The sequence below is a fragment of the Ahaetulla prasina genome, chromosome 2, assembly GCF_028640845.1.
Source record: "Ahaetulla prasina isolate Xishuangbanna chromosome 2, ASM2864084v1, whole genome shotgun sequence".
In the NCBI taxonomy this organism is placed as follows: domain Eukaryota; kingdom Metazoa; phylum Chordata; class Lepidosauria; order Squamata; family Colubridae; genus Ahaetulla; species Ahaetulla prasina.
Genome location: NC_080540.1, coordinates 79,205,338 through 79,218,373, shown reverse-complemented (window position 1 = coordinate 79,218,373; position 13,036 = coordinate 79,205,338).

Below are 13,036 nucleotides of genomic sequence, written 5' to 3'. Positions count from 1 at the left end.
ACCCTGCAAATAGTTGTAAATGTGAGCTAGTACTTAAGTGTCTAAAATTTGATATCATGACCAGTGGGGGGGGGGTTGCAGTTATTGTTGCAACAGCAGCAATGATTGTTGCAGCTATTGTAACTTTGAAAATGGATCATAAGTAGCTCTAGGTAAGTATGTTGTAACTTCAGTCATTTAAGTTGAGGACTATCTGTAAGGCAAAACAGGTAGCCCTTAAAAAGATGAAATTCTTAGTATATACAGTATTTAAAGATTAACATCTTTAATCCAGTTGGGACAAACATCATGTCAATTAAAAAACAGGATCCACAAATACTGGCTGCCAGTCAAACGTCATGATCCCAAATCCTTAATCTTTACCCACACTGACACCAAGTGGCGCCAGTTTGACTGGAGTAACATAAAAATCATTGGCCACGCTGCTGTCCACTGTGCTTATGAGTTCATTGAAGACTGGCACTCCACAATCAATTCCATCAATAGACACATTGACCTACAACCAGCCTATGAAGCCCTCAAAATCCAAACCAACCACACAGCCAACCACAGACAGCAACAACCCTCAACCAACCCACGCAATTCCCATCAGTTCACCTCCTAATTACCCTGTCCTGATGTAATCACAAGACTCATCACAAGACTCACTAATGACTCACACCTGACCCATCACAAGACCCATTACAAGACCCTCACTTGACACACCCACACTTGACTCATCATAAGATGTACTGACCACATGAATCCCTTATAAACAGAGAAACACTGACATCCCCTAAATCTCCACTGAAGATGTTAGCTAACCTGGTAATGAAATGTTTGGAAACCAACCCAGAAGTTTGGAGAACAAACCTTCACCCTCAAGGATTAATGTCAAAGATAATCTCCTTCTAGAATCTTCAGCATTCTTCTCACCACCAATTGATTTGTCTAGTTGCATATCCTTCCCTATCTTTCTCTCAATTTCTACAATTTTGCATCTCCCTGATCGCAGATAAGCTGTGACTGCTTTCGTTAGCTAACACAAAACACACTCCAACACTTTCCCTTGTTCCCTCAGGAGGACGTAATGCATTTCTTTAGCACCATTAACTTATTACCTTAGAGGAGAAGCTTGCTGCTAAGAAAAATGGCCCGTTCCCTCTGAATAGTTCAAGAACAGAAATGTACCAACTTTTCCAGAACAGCTTCCAGTTCTGTTTTGTTCTTTCCTATACAAAGATAGCAGCCTAGTTCTATGAGGAATTCAATGGACCTACATCCCTGTTAATTTCACTGGGCTCCAATGATTAGAGTTCTTGCTGAATAACCAGTGCTTCACCAACAATTAATTGTCCTTCAGCAGTATCTGTTGACTGGATTTATTCAGAGGAGTTGGTTATATGCAACTCTCAGAAGCCAGCATTCATTGGGAAAGAGAGAATGCAACTTCCCATTAAGTCTTGGTGACTTAGATCAGGATAGGAAGATGCCAGTTTTCCAGGAACCATCTGGAAAATAGATCCTGGAAAACTGGGAAGGTGGGGTTTACCAATGCCATGACAAACCAAGGAATGTAGATTGTGCACAATGACTTATGACTTGATTATGTGGTTTGTTCAGTATATCACAATTTGTAAATTACCATAGATGTTTCCATGGTTTCTTCCTTTCTACCCTGTCCTGCAAGAAACTGTTGTGGTAAATGAGAAAATGAAACTGCTAGTGAGGAGGTAAATTTGCTCATACAATTGGGTTTTGAATCTTAAGAACCCGAAGGTGAAATTTTGTATTCCTTAGAGGATTTTTTCCATAATTTGTGCCTCTAGAATTAGTGCCTGTAAGAATTTTGAGGCTAAGCCAAACTTTGTCTTAATATAATAAACCACCAAAATCTCACTGTATTTTCCCATGTTTTAAGAGAGGCATTTCCTGGATGTACTAAAGAGCAACGATACATGACTATATGAGTAGCTTCTTTTAGGCTTCTTTTGGCAGCAGTACAGAAACACCCACTGCTTTTTTCCCCCTACTGAGATACCATCCTGGGATTTCATGATGGTCTTGAGGTCAAGCCAGGTCATCTGGGTGCTGGAGAAAATCACTCTTTCTCACTTTCTTTTTCCAGAAGCTCCTCATTATTATCAATGCCTTGGAACATGGAGAAGGAATGCAGGAACTGTTAAGCAAACATCAATTTAGCTATGGAAAGGAGAGGGGGTGAAAAAGATACCATCACTTTGATTTTCTTCGGTATGAGAATAAGTAGATGGAAACTCTGCCGGGCTTTCAAGATTCTCTTATTATACTCTACAACAATACAGTTGTAGTACTCTTTACAGTTTCCTAACCTGATATAACTTGAAAATCTGATAGGGCCCCCAAAAAGGGCCGGTTTTATTTAGAACAGGCTTTATTCATAGGATATCCTTTCATCAGCCCAAGGTGTTTGCTCTGAAAATGGTCAAATTCCAATGGATTGCCTGGTGCGGTGAGACTCCTTGTGCTTGTATCTCCACACTTCCCTTCTGAATATGATTGTGGTCCATAAATGATTTGCCCTTGCTCCTCGAAAATGTTTTGTTATCTCTTTTTGGCAATTACTTTCGTAGAAGCAGACCTATTATCTGTATGTATCCCGAGAGATGGTTAGCTGGTTGGCTTGGAAACTCAAAGGAAATAAAGCAAAGCCCTTTATTGATGGGATCTGGGTTACAAAAGAGAAAACGGAAAGTTAAAATGAGACAACAGCAGGAAGCCTGGCCATGGCTAATTTTAGATACAATCGTTCTGCATCCACAGCATACGTTTCTTTACCGGATGGTTTAGGAGATGCTAGGCCACACAATCCTGGCAAACAAGATGATTTAAAAATTGTGGATGTGTGCGTGTGTGTGTGGGGGAATTATTGGCTACAGAGTTGAACAGATTACCTCAAGCCCAAATGATGCTCTTTTTTGTGCTAGCTCACGGCCTCACCCATGGAATGTTGTTACAGGTAATATCTTCAATTTGTAATTGTCCTTTATGTTCCCGGAAATGCTTTTTGCAGAAAGTCATTCGAAGAAGTGATTGTCAGTATCTTGGGAGTGGCTGTCCAAAGCACACTCTTTTATGCAAATTCTGTTACAATCTTCTCACGTAGCTCAAGATACAGAACAAATTCAGATATTGGCTGCTTTCGCACACCTTGGTTTTATGTATGTATCTTTTCACTGTTTATATGGATATGCCACCTACTCACAAATTATTCTGGGAGATTCATAAAAAATATAAATGATAGAACTAGTCAGCAGTATGATAAACAGTAGAGCTCTAAACTGCAATTGGTTGAATATTATAAAATGCCTGAGATCACACATCAACTAAATCAAAACAACAAATCATATTCTGAATATTAGTGTGATATATGAAGCAGCTGTAACTTTATTCTAATTAGCATATTAATCAATGTCATAAAATGAGAAAGCAAAATCTGATAGTGTATAGATGGAGACCAACCTTCTGCTTTGCTATTTCTGTTCTCGTCTGAAGAATAGTAACCAACCTCAATGATATCACCCCTTTTATCCAGAAATATAGAATGTTAGTGCCTTTGCTTTTGTAGAGAGAAGAGTAAGTTATTCAAAATCCTTAGACATTTATCCTAAGAACTCCTGATGGGTCTGTTCTCAAATTCCTTTGCTCAATTATAATCCATCCTAATGGCATCCTGTTAGCACCAGAAGAGAGTAACAGAGATTATATATAAGCTAGTGAAATATAAAAAAAAAAAAAAAACCACTGTGTGATGCCATTTCATCTTAGCTTTGTATACATGACAGGATCTAAAGCAGTTCCCGCTCTATTGATTTTTAGTGATAAAGCTTATACTTTATTAGGATAGTGATTTGCCAAAGGCCAACATGCGCATGGTTGAGTTTTGATTCAAACACAGCTATTGATCCATCTTAGCCTACTGGATAAGATAATCTTTCTCCAATTTGGGAAAAGCAGTGTTTGTTGCTTACTATGCTTTACTATATTACGGGAAATTGAGAAATACAGTTAAAATATAAATCCTGACTATAAATCCTACTCCACTGAAGTAGGTTGTTTACTTATTTTCCTTCCCAAGAGGCTGGTGGCATGTTTACATGTTGAATGTTTATTGATTTTGATAAATTGAAATCAAATGCTGAAACAATGTTATCTAACATCCCATCTTTCTGATTCTGCCAAAGTTCAGAGCTAATTTTAAATTAAATATACATGATAGCCCTGGAAGGTAATTTGTGGCCTCCCAGATTTTTGTTCTTCCAATATCCATAGCCCTTGCCATCATGGGCCAGGAGAAACAGATGATAACAACTGCAGTCCCAAAACATCTGATGATCCAGGAGTTTCATGTCCCAGGGCTGTCATGTATATTTAATTTCAAAGTAACTCTGAACGTTGGCAGAATCAGAAAGATGGGATGTTAAATAACTAATTTAATAAGCCAGAAAACAAAATCTCTTCCTTAGTCCCTATTACCCTGACCTAAAGTATATAGACACAAGCAAGACCAAAAAAATGCAGTGTCTTACAATAGCAAGATGGGCGTCTCAGTTCCATGGCACCAAGGAAATTTTGAAGGACCCCTATCCTCATGGGTAAATGAGAGACAAAGGCATTTCTCCAGATCAAATTCTGCTCCCAAAAAAATCTTTTCAGTTTATTTTAAAATATCCAAACCCTGCCATCTCTTTTGCTTGTACTTATGTCGGTTGCAGAGTCCTTGATCTCTTTTTTAATGGGAGATATTTTTGAAAGCAAATTAATTAAACAAGAAGGATTCTCGCCTCCCCTCATTCCGCTCCAGGGGTGTCAGTATAGTGGCCCTGTTCTTGCAAGAGAGAAAGCTAAAACTGCTCTACACTCAAATTTCCAAATAACACAGCAACAAGCTGTTTCAACCAGCAATTCGGCTTTTGCGGCACAATGAGTAAAGGGGGTCCGGTTGGAGACCCAATTCAGATTCCAGAAGCAGGGCCTCCAAGCTGGGTTTGACATCCAGTTTCTCTCCGTGCTGCACCCTTTGTCAGAAAATAAGTCCTTCATTGCTGCCTGTCGGTAAATATGGGGCTCAAGCAAAACAAACTAACAAAATAAAAACCTTGGCTGTTATTCCTGTAAGGCAAGCATGAGATTAAAAGCTTTTGTAAAAATAGCTCAGTGTGCTTCTAACAATTGTTGGCTGGCAGCACATGGCCGCCTCTCTCATAGGCTGAAGTTTTGCAAGTAACAGCCACAAATATTCCACAGGAAATAGCATCCTTCTATAACGCCCCACCCCCTCCACAAGTCTTCAATAGGTTTTGAGTTGCTTTAAGAATATGTAAGAATATGCTCCTTCTGGCTGCATTAAAAACATATACAAGGGGGGGAAAGGGAACCTATTTGCAAGTTTGTACCTGCAGCATTTGCGCTGAAAGAGCTTTGACACTCTATTGCACCATTAAGAATATTTCGGCATGTTGTTGTGCAAACAACTCAGGCAAATGGGCAACCTGTCATCGTTCTGCACAGAGTATTTATGCATCCTGCACATGTATTTCTGACATAGTCTAGTGCAGTATTTCTCAACCGTGGCTACTTTGAGACGTATGGACTTTAATTCCTAAAGTCCATATACCTTAACGATGGCAAGGTTGAGAAACGCTGGGCCTAACGTTTTAATAAATTTCTCCTTTCTAACATTCCGGAAGCCTGGAACGCAGAGATTGTGACTATGTTGTTTAGTGTATGCTATTTCTGCCTACATCTTACACAGCCACTATTTGTTGGACTGTCTTTGAGGCCACTCTGCACAGTCTGCACCTCAGTCCTGTGTAGTATGGTAGAGCCATACTTTTATTGATCTGATGCTTGGCGCTGCTTTTGTGCTGCTATGATCCATTCCCTCAGTGTTGCCTTTTAGGTCAGCCCTTTCCATTCACTGGCAGGATTCACCTCAAATGTCTGTCATCGATACATCCCATGCAGGATTCTATCTTGTCATGGCACTTTCTCTGCTTCTCTTTCCTTTTCTGATGTTTTGCCTGTTGATTGATCAGAAGTACTGTTCTTTAGGCTTATAATCTTTTGCCATATGTGTGCTTATTTCTTGAATTGCTTTTTGAGTTTTTCACATTTAACTCACGACATTATGTTTTCTACATTTGCTACTTTGCCGCATATAAGCTGCCCATATGCTGGACATAGCCATGTTTCATACCACATTAGCTGCATTGTCTGTTTTCAAGCTCTTCACCCCTCCCCCCCCATTGCTGGCTCCTATATTAGGCCAAAGGTTTGTTTCTCACTAGAGTTTGCTGGTCTTCTTCCCTTTCATGTCTTGAACTTGGGTGATTGCCAATATTAGACTATCATAACTACTATATTCAATAATTTTCAACTGTGAATAACATTTCTTCTGCTTCTGTTAATATAATTCTCTAGGGACAAATTCAAATCTCTAAGTAAGGCTCCTCGAGCTTTCTTGTTTTGTTTTGTTTTTAATTCCTAAAATATATGGATCTTTGGTCAAAAATTTAGTTGACACACCAAAGTCTCCAGATTTACTGTTTCCTTTCAAATCTTTACAATTTTTTTAATGGTCTCAGTCTCCTTTTATGTTGCTATCTGAAGACAAACCTTTCATCATTAACATTTTTAGAGCACACAATAGATCTAAAAAATTTCCAATAGGCTTTAACGTTCCTTCTTTCTTTCTACGTCCATGAATGTAAATCCATTTTATACATCAAGGGCATTTGTTCCCGACATTGTCAGGAAGAGTGCTGTTTTCATGTTTTGTTCTCTTCCTCGTGGCAGTCAGTTTCTTTTAAGTACCATAGAATTTTTTGTTAAGAGCATCATCACTGGCCTGTTATATTTCCAGTAAGCTTCTATTCCGTGGGTGGCCTTAAAGCATCCTTTTTTTTTAAAGGACGTTAATTCTAAATTCCACTCAGCTAACACTAAAGAAATTGCTAATCTGTATTGACCATCCACTAATGTTGCAATTGGTATTTTAAGCTTTGTGCTTATGTTCCAATCTTTGTTGCTTTTCTGTGTATTCTTTCCAGTCCCTCATCATCTTTCTTGAACAGTGGCAACCAAAATTAGACATAATATTCCAAGTTTAGTCAAGTTATATAATATATCTGTGCCAGGGGTGAAATCTACTTACCTTCCTTACTGGTTCGGAAGTGCATGGGCTACGCACGTGCAGACGTTCTACGCATGCGCAAAACCTTCTGTGCATGCGCAGAAGATAAAAAACACATTACTTCCAGGTTAAAACCAGGAAGTAATGATATCCAGGTGGGTGGCGGAGCTTTGCTCTGCCACCACTACCAGATCACCAAATCACCGGCCACGATCGCTACCGGATCATGTGATCTGGTTCGAACCGGGAGCATTTCACCTCTGATCTTTGCTGTATGCAGATCTCTGCTGATTTTTGTGTTTGACTAAAATCTCTGCTGATTTTTGTGTATATTTGATGCTTTCGACTTCCCCTAAGGATACCTCTCTGCTATTCATGAAAGCCCATGTTTTTTCAGTCTTTCAAATGGGCCAGAAGAAAAATGTTGCTGGTTTAATGAACTGAATTACTACAGCAGTGCGTTTTTAATGATTTTAAGATACTGGGTCTTTTTTCACACTTGCTTGAAAACCTGCCTGCCTTTTAACAAATAACAGAAGGTTTTTGCTGCTTATGGGAACTCCAAAAGATTCATTCTGAATTATTTTGAATAATGCACAGCATACTACAATTAATCTTATAACCAGTATTGTGTTAATCAAGTTATTTAGGAATAACATAGAATATGTAATAAAGAGTTACATATACTTCTAAGTGCTATCTCAGATGTTGATAGAAAAGTTGCGTTTAAAAAGCCTTTTAAAAAGATGTCCATTAGTCATGCCCAAAGTTCTTGATAGTGTTTGTGTGACCACTAATACATTCCTAGATAATTCTACTTTTTATTTAGCATTTAACCAGGATTAATGTATTTTTTAATGTTGATTTAGCATAATGGTTTTCTTTCCCTACCTGCCAAACTCACCCAACCCTTTCTTTTCAATTAATCAAAGTATGTGACATTTTATATAATCCATATTCTACTGGGGATATAGAATAGAATAGAATAGAATAGAATAGAATAGAATAGAATAGAATAGAAGAGTTTTTTTATTGGCCAAGTGTGATTGGACACACAAGGAATTTGTCTTGGTGCAAATGCCCTCAGCTTACATAAAAGAAAAGATACGTTCATCAAGAATCATAAGGTATGACACTTAATGATAGTCATAGGGTACAAATAAGCAATCAGGAAACAATAACAATATAAACCGTAAGGATACAAGCAACAAAGTTAGAGTCATACAGTCATAGTGGAAGGAGATGGGTGATGGGAATGATGAGAAGATTAATAGTAGTACAGACTTAGTAAATAATTTGACAATGTTGAGGGAATTATTTGTTTAGCAGAGTGATGGTGTCTGGGAAAAAACTGTTCTTGTATCTAGTTGTACTGGTGTGCAGTGCTCTGTATCAACGTTTTGAGGGTAGGAGATGAAACAGTTTATGTCCAGGATGTGAGAGGTCTGTAAATATTTTCACAGCCCTCTTTTTGACTCGTGCAGTACACAGGTCCTCATTGGAAGGCAGATTGGTAGCAATTGTTTTTTTTGCAGTATCTGTATCTATGTGAGTGAAGCATCCATGTAAATATAGATGACAATCCTTTCCACTTAATGATAAGATTCTGTATTCAAATTTCACTGAAAGACCAGGTACCAGAACCCATCGGAAAGATTGAAGCAAAATTCCAATATCTAAGAAGGTTCAAGAAGTCATAATGGAATTTCCCTTCTGGGTAATCTTGTCTTGTGCAGAACATTTTTCTTGCATTTTCACCTGATCATCTTTTATACAGTTTGATGAAACATAATTTGTTTCTGAAATGTCTTTCAAAAAGCAGAGAATCCTGATAAAACTCTCCTGAGTTGAATAATAAATCTTAGCAGGGAGCCAAGGTGTGTTTGTGGACGCCTTGTGCTTCATTACATTCTCCAATGATTGGTCTCCTCCCTGACTTCAACAGAATCCCTAAAACAGCTCGTCCCACTGCACCTTTTTAGTTGGGAAGGGGTGGTACAATAACATCTGTTAGATCCGATGATGGAATGGAATGGAATAGAATAGAATAGAATAGAATAGAATAGAATAGAATAGAATAGAATTCTTTTTATTGGTCAAATGTGATTAGACACACAAGGAATTTGTCTTGGTGCATACGCTCTCAGTGTACATAAAAGAAAAGATCATCAAGAATTCTAAGGTACATCACTTAATGATAGTCACAGGGTACAAATAAGCAATCAGGAACCAATCAATATCAATATAAATTGTAAGGATACAAGCAGCAAAGTTACAATCATACAGCCATAAGTGGAAGGAGATGGTTGATGGGAATGATGAGAAGATTAATAGTAGTGCAGATTTAGTAAATAGTTTGACAGTGTTGAGGGAATTATTTGTTTAGCAGAGTGATGGCTTTCAGGAAGAAACTGTTGTTGTGTCTAGTTTTTCTGATATGCAGTGCTCTATAGCGTCCTTTTGAGGGTGGGAGTTGAAACAATTTATGTCCAGAAAGTCAGGGGTCTGTATATATTTTCACAGCCCTCTTTTTGACTAGTACAGTATACAGGTCCTCAATGGAAGGCAGGTTGGTAGCAATTGTTTTTTCTGCAGTTTCTATGGAACATAACAGAGAATAGAATAGAATAGAATAGAATAGAATAGAATAGAATAGAATAGAATAGAATAGAATAGAATAGAATAGAATAGAATAGAATAGAATTTTTTATTGGCCAAGTGTGATTGGACACATAAGGAATTGGTCTTGGTGCATATGCTCTCAGTGTACATAAAAGAAAAGATATGTTCATCAAGATACAACATTTACAACACAAACAATGGTCAATATATCAATATAAATCATAAGGATTGCCAGCAACAAAGTTACAGTCATACAGTCATAAGTGCAAAGAGATTGGTGATGGGAACGATGAGAAGATTAATAGTAGTGCAGATTTAGTAAATAGTTTGACAGTGTTGATGGAATTATTTGTTTAGCAGAGTGATGGCCTTCGGGAAAAAAACTGTTCTAGTGTCTAGTTGTTCTGTTGTGCAGTGGTCTATAGCGTCGTTTTGAGGGTAGGAGTTGAAACAGTTTATGTCCTGGATGTGAGGGATCTGTAAATATTTTCACGGCCCTCTTCTTGATTCGTGCAGTATACAGGTCCTCAATAGAAGGCAGGTTGGTAGCAATTATTTTTTCTGCAGTTCTAATTATCCTCTGAAGTCTGTGTCTTTCTTGTTGGGATGCAGAACCGAACCAGACAGTTATAGAGGTGCAAATGACAGACTCAATAATTCCTCTGTAGAACTGAATCAGCAGCTCCTTGGGCAGTTTGAGCTTACTGAGTTGGCGCAGAAAGAACATTCTTTGTTGTCCTTTTTTGATGATGTTTTTGATGTTAGCTGTCCATTTGAGATCTTGGTAGAAGCTAGAAATTTAAAGGTTTCTACTGTTGATACTGTGTTGTCTAGTATTGTGAGAGGTGGAAGTATGGAAGGGTTTCTCCTAAAGTCTACCACCATTTCTACGGTTTTGAATGTGTTCAATTCCAGATTGTTTTGGTTGCACCACAAGGCTAGTCGTTCGACCTCTCGTCTATATGCGGATTCGTCATTGTCTCGAATGAGACCAATCACTGTTGTGTCATCTGCGAACTTCAGTAGCTTAACAGATGGATCATTGGAGATGCAGTCATTGGTATACAGAGAGAAGAGAAGTGGGGAGAGCACACAGCCTTGGGGGGCCCGTGTGCTATTTGTACAGGTATTTGATGTGATCTTGCTTAGCTTCACCTGCTGCTTCCTGTTTGTTAGGAAGCTTGTGATCCACTTACAAGTCTGTTCCGGTACCTGTAGCTGGTTTAGCTTAGTTAGAAGAATGTCTGGAATGATGGTATTGAATGCTGAACTAAAGTCTACAAAGAGGACCCTTGCATAGGTCTTTGGAGACTCAAGATGTTGTAGGATGTAGTGCAGAGCCATGTTAACAGCATCATCTGCTGATCTATTTTCTCGGTATGCAAATTGCAAGGGGTCTAACAGTGGGTCCGTGATGGTTTTCAAGTAGGAAAGCACTAGCCTTTCAAAGGTTTTCATGACTACAGATGTTAAAGCAACTGGTCTGGTCATTCAGTTCCTTGATGGTGGACTTCTTTGGCACTGGGATAATGGTAGAGCGTTTGAAGCAAGAAGGAACATAGCACATCTCTAGCGATTTATTGAAGATTCGGGTGAAGATGGGGGCCAATTGGTCAGCACAGACTTTTAAGCAAGAAGGAGTTATCTTGTCTGGGCCTGGAGCTTTTCCTGGCTTTTGTCTGTGAAATAGGTCCTGCACTTCCTTTTCTGTGACCACTAGGGGTTGTGAACCCAATGAAATGGGGTCAGTTGTAGGAGGCTTGGCTGTTTTTGGTGTGTCTGAGATGGGGGTTGTGGAGATAGGTGGCTGTAGTTTCCTTTCAAACCTGCAGTAAAACTCATTCAGGTCATCTGCCAGTTGTTGATTACCTTCAGCCTGGGAAGGAGGTTTGCCATAGCTGGTGATATTTTTAAGAGTTTTCCACATGTTTGCTGGTTCATTTGCTGAAAACTGATGGACACAGATGGACACAGCTCTTTCAGTAACAACAGCTCTTTATTAGTGGACCAGTACAACCCAACTGAGTGCTAGTCTGGCAGTATTCTCTTTATATAGTGGGCTGCCAGAGAGCTTAGCCAATGAGATTCAATTATTTTCCCGCCTTCTTGGAGGACCTGAGTGAAAACTATGCACACTCCTTATATGGTATATAACCACATCTCTCAGAAAAGAACCATACTAGCAATTGGAACCTCAGCCTTCACTAAAGATAAAATGAAAGTGATGACAAATACCAATGAGAGAAATGTAAAGAAATATTTTTAAGCACCTTGAGAATAAGATGCAAACCCAGAAGCCTCTTTCACAGGGAATGAAAATCTTTCAGGATTTATGAAACAGATTTTGGCACAGCATTAGTTTAATCTAGTTTAATCTATATGGAAAAATATTCATGAAATCTTATCAAGAACCCTTTGATATAATTGAGAGATTAGTCACTTTCTCTTTTGCTGCAACTTGTAATGATTCTGTCCTTGTCACCTCTTTACAAGTAGATGTGAGGAAGAGAATAACAAGTGATTTTTATTGTGTACTTGACAATTTTCTTAAATCATGACTATATTTGTTAGCAAAGATGAGAAATAACGTGGGTGGATTATATTCAAATACCTGGGTAAAACAATCTATGTATCTAGGAAGTTCTGTCATTAGTTTAGGCTTTCAAATACATTATTTCAAGGGAATCCACTCTTAACTGAATGGTTGCCCCAGAAGATGGCAGATTTTAGCTTGGCCCTGTGCATTTTACTGTGGCATTTTACATAAAATTAATAATTAATTTTACCAGAATCTTAAATTGAGTTGTTTTTGTTGGATCAAAAATGTGAAATATACTCCTTCTGATTTAAAAATGAAATTAATTCATCAGGAAATATTATTTTGGGTCTATTGGATCCCTCAAATGTTTTAAAAGAGATTAATTTTACATTTCTAATGTTAGTGATGTAAGAAATTTGAAAATTCACTGATGACCATTTGTTTAACAACTGTTCAAAGTTATGGCAGTGTTGAAAAAAGTGACATGACTGGTTCTCATACTTATGACCATCAAAGTGTATCCAAGGATCCATAGGATCAAAATTTGAGTGCTTGGAATGTATTTACAATGGTTACAGTATCATGAGGTCACATGATCACTATTTGCGACCTTCCCCAGGGGGCTTCCAACAAGCAAAGTGAATGTGGAAAGCCAGATTCGTTTGACAACCACATGATTTGCTCAATGCTCACAGCAAAAAAAAAAAAGGTAAAATCAAGCA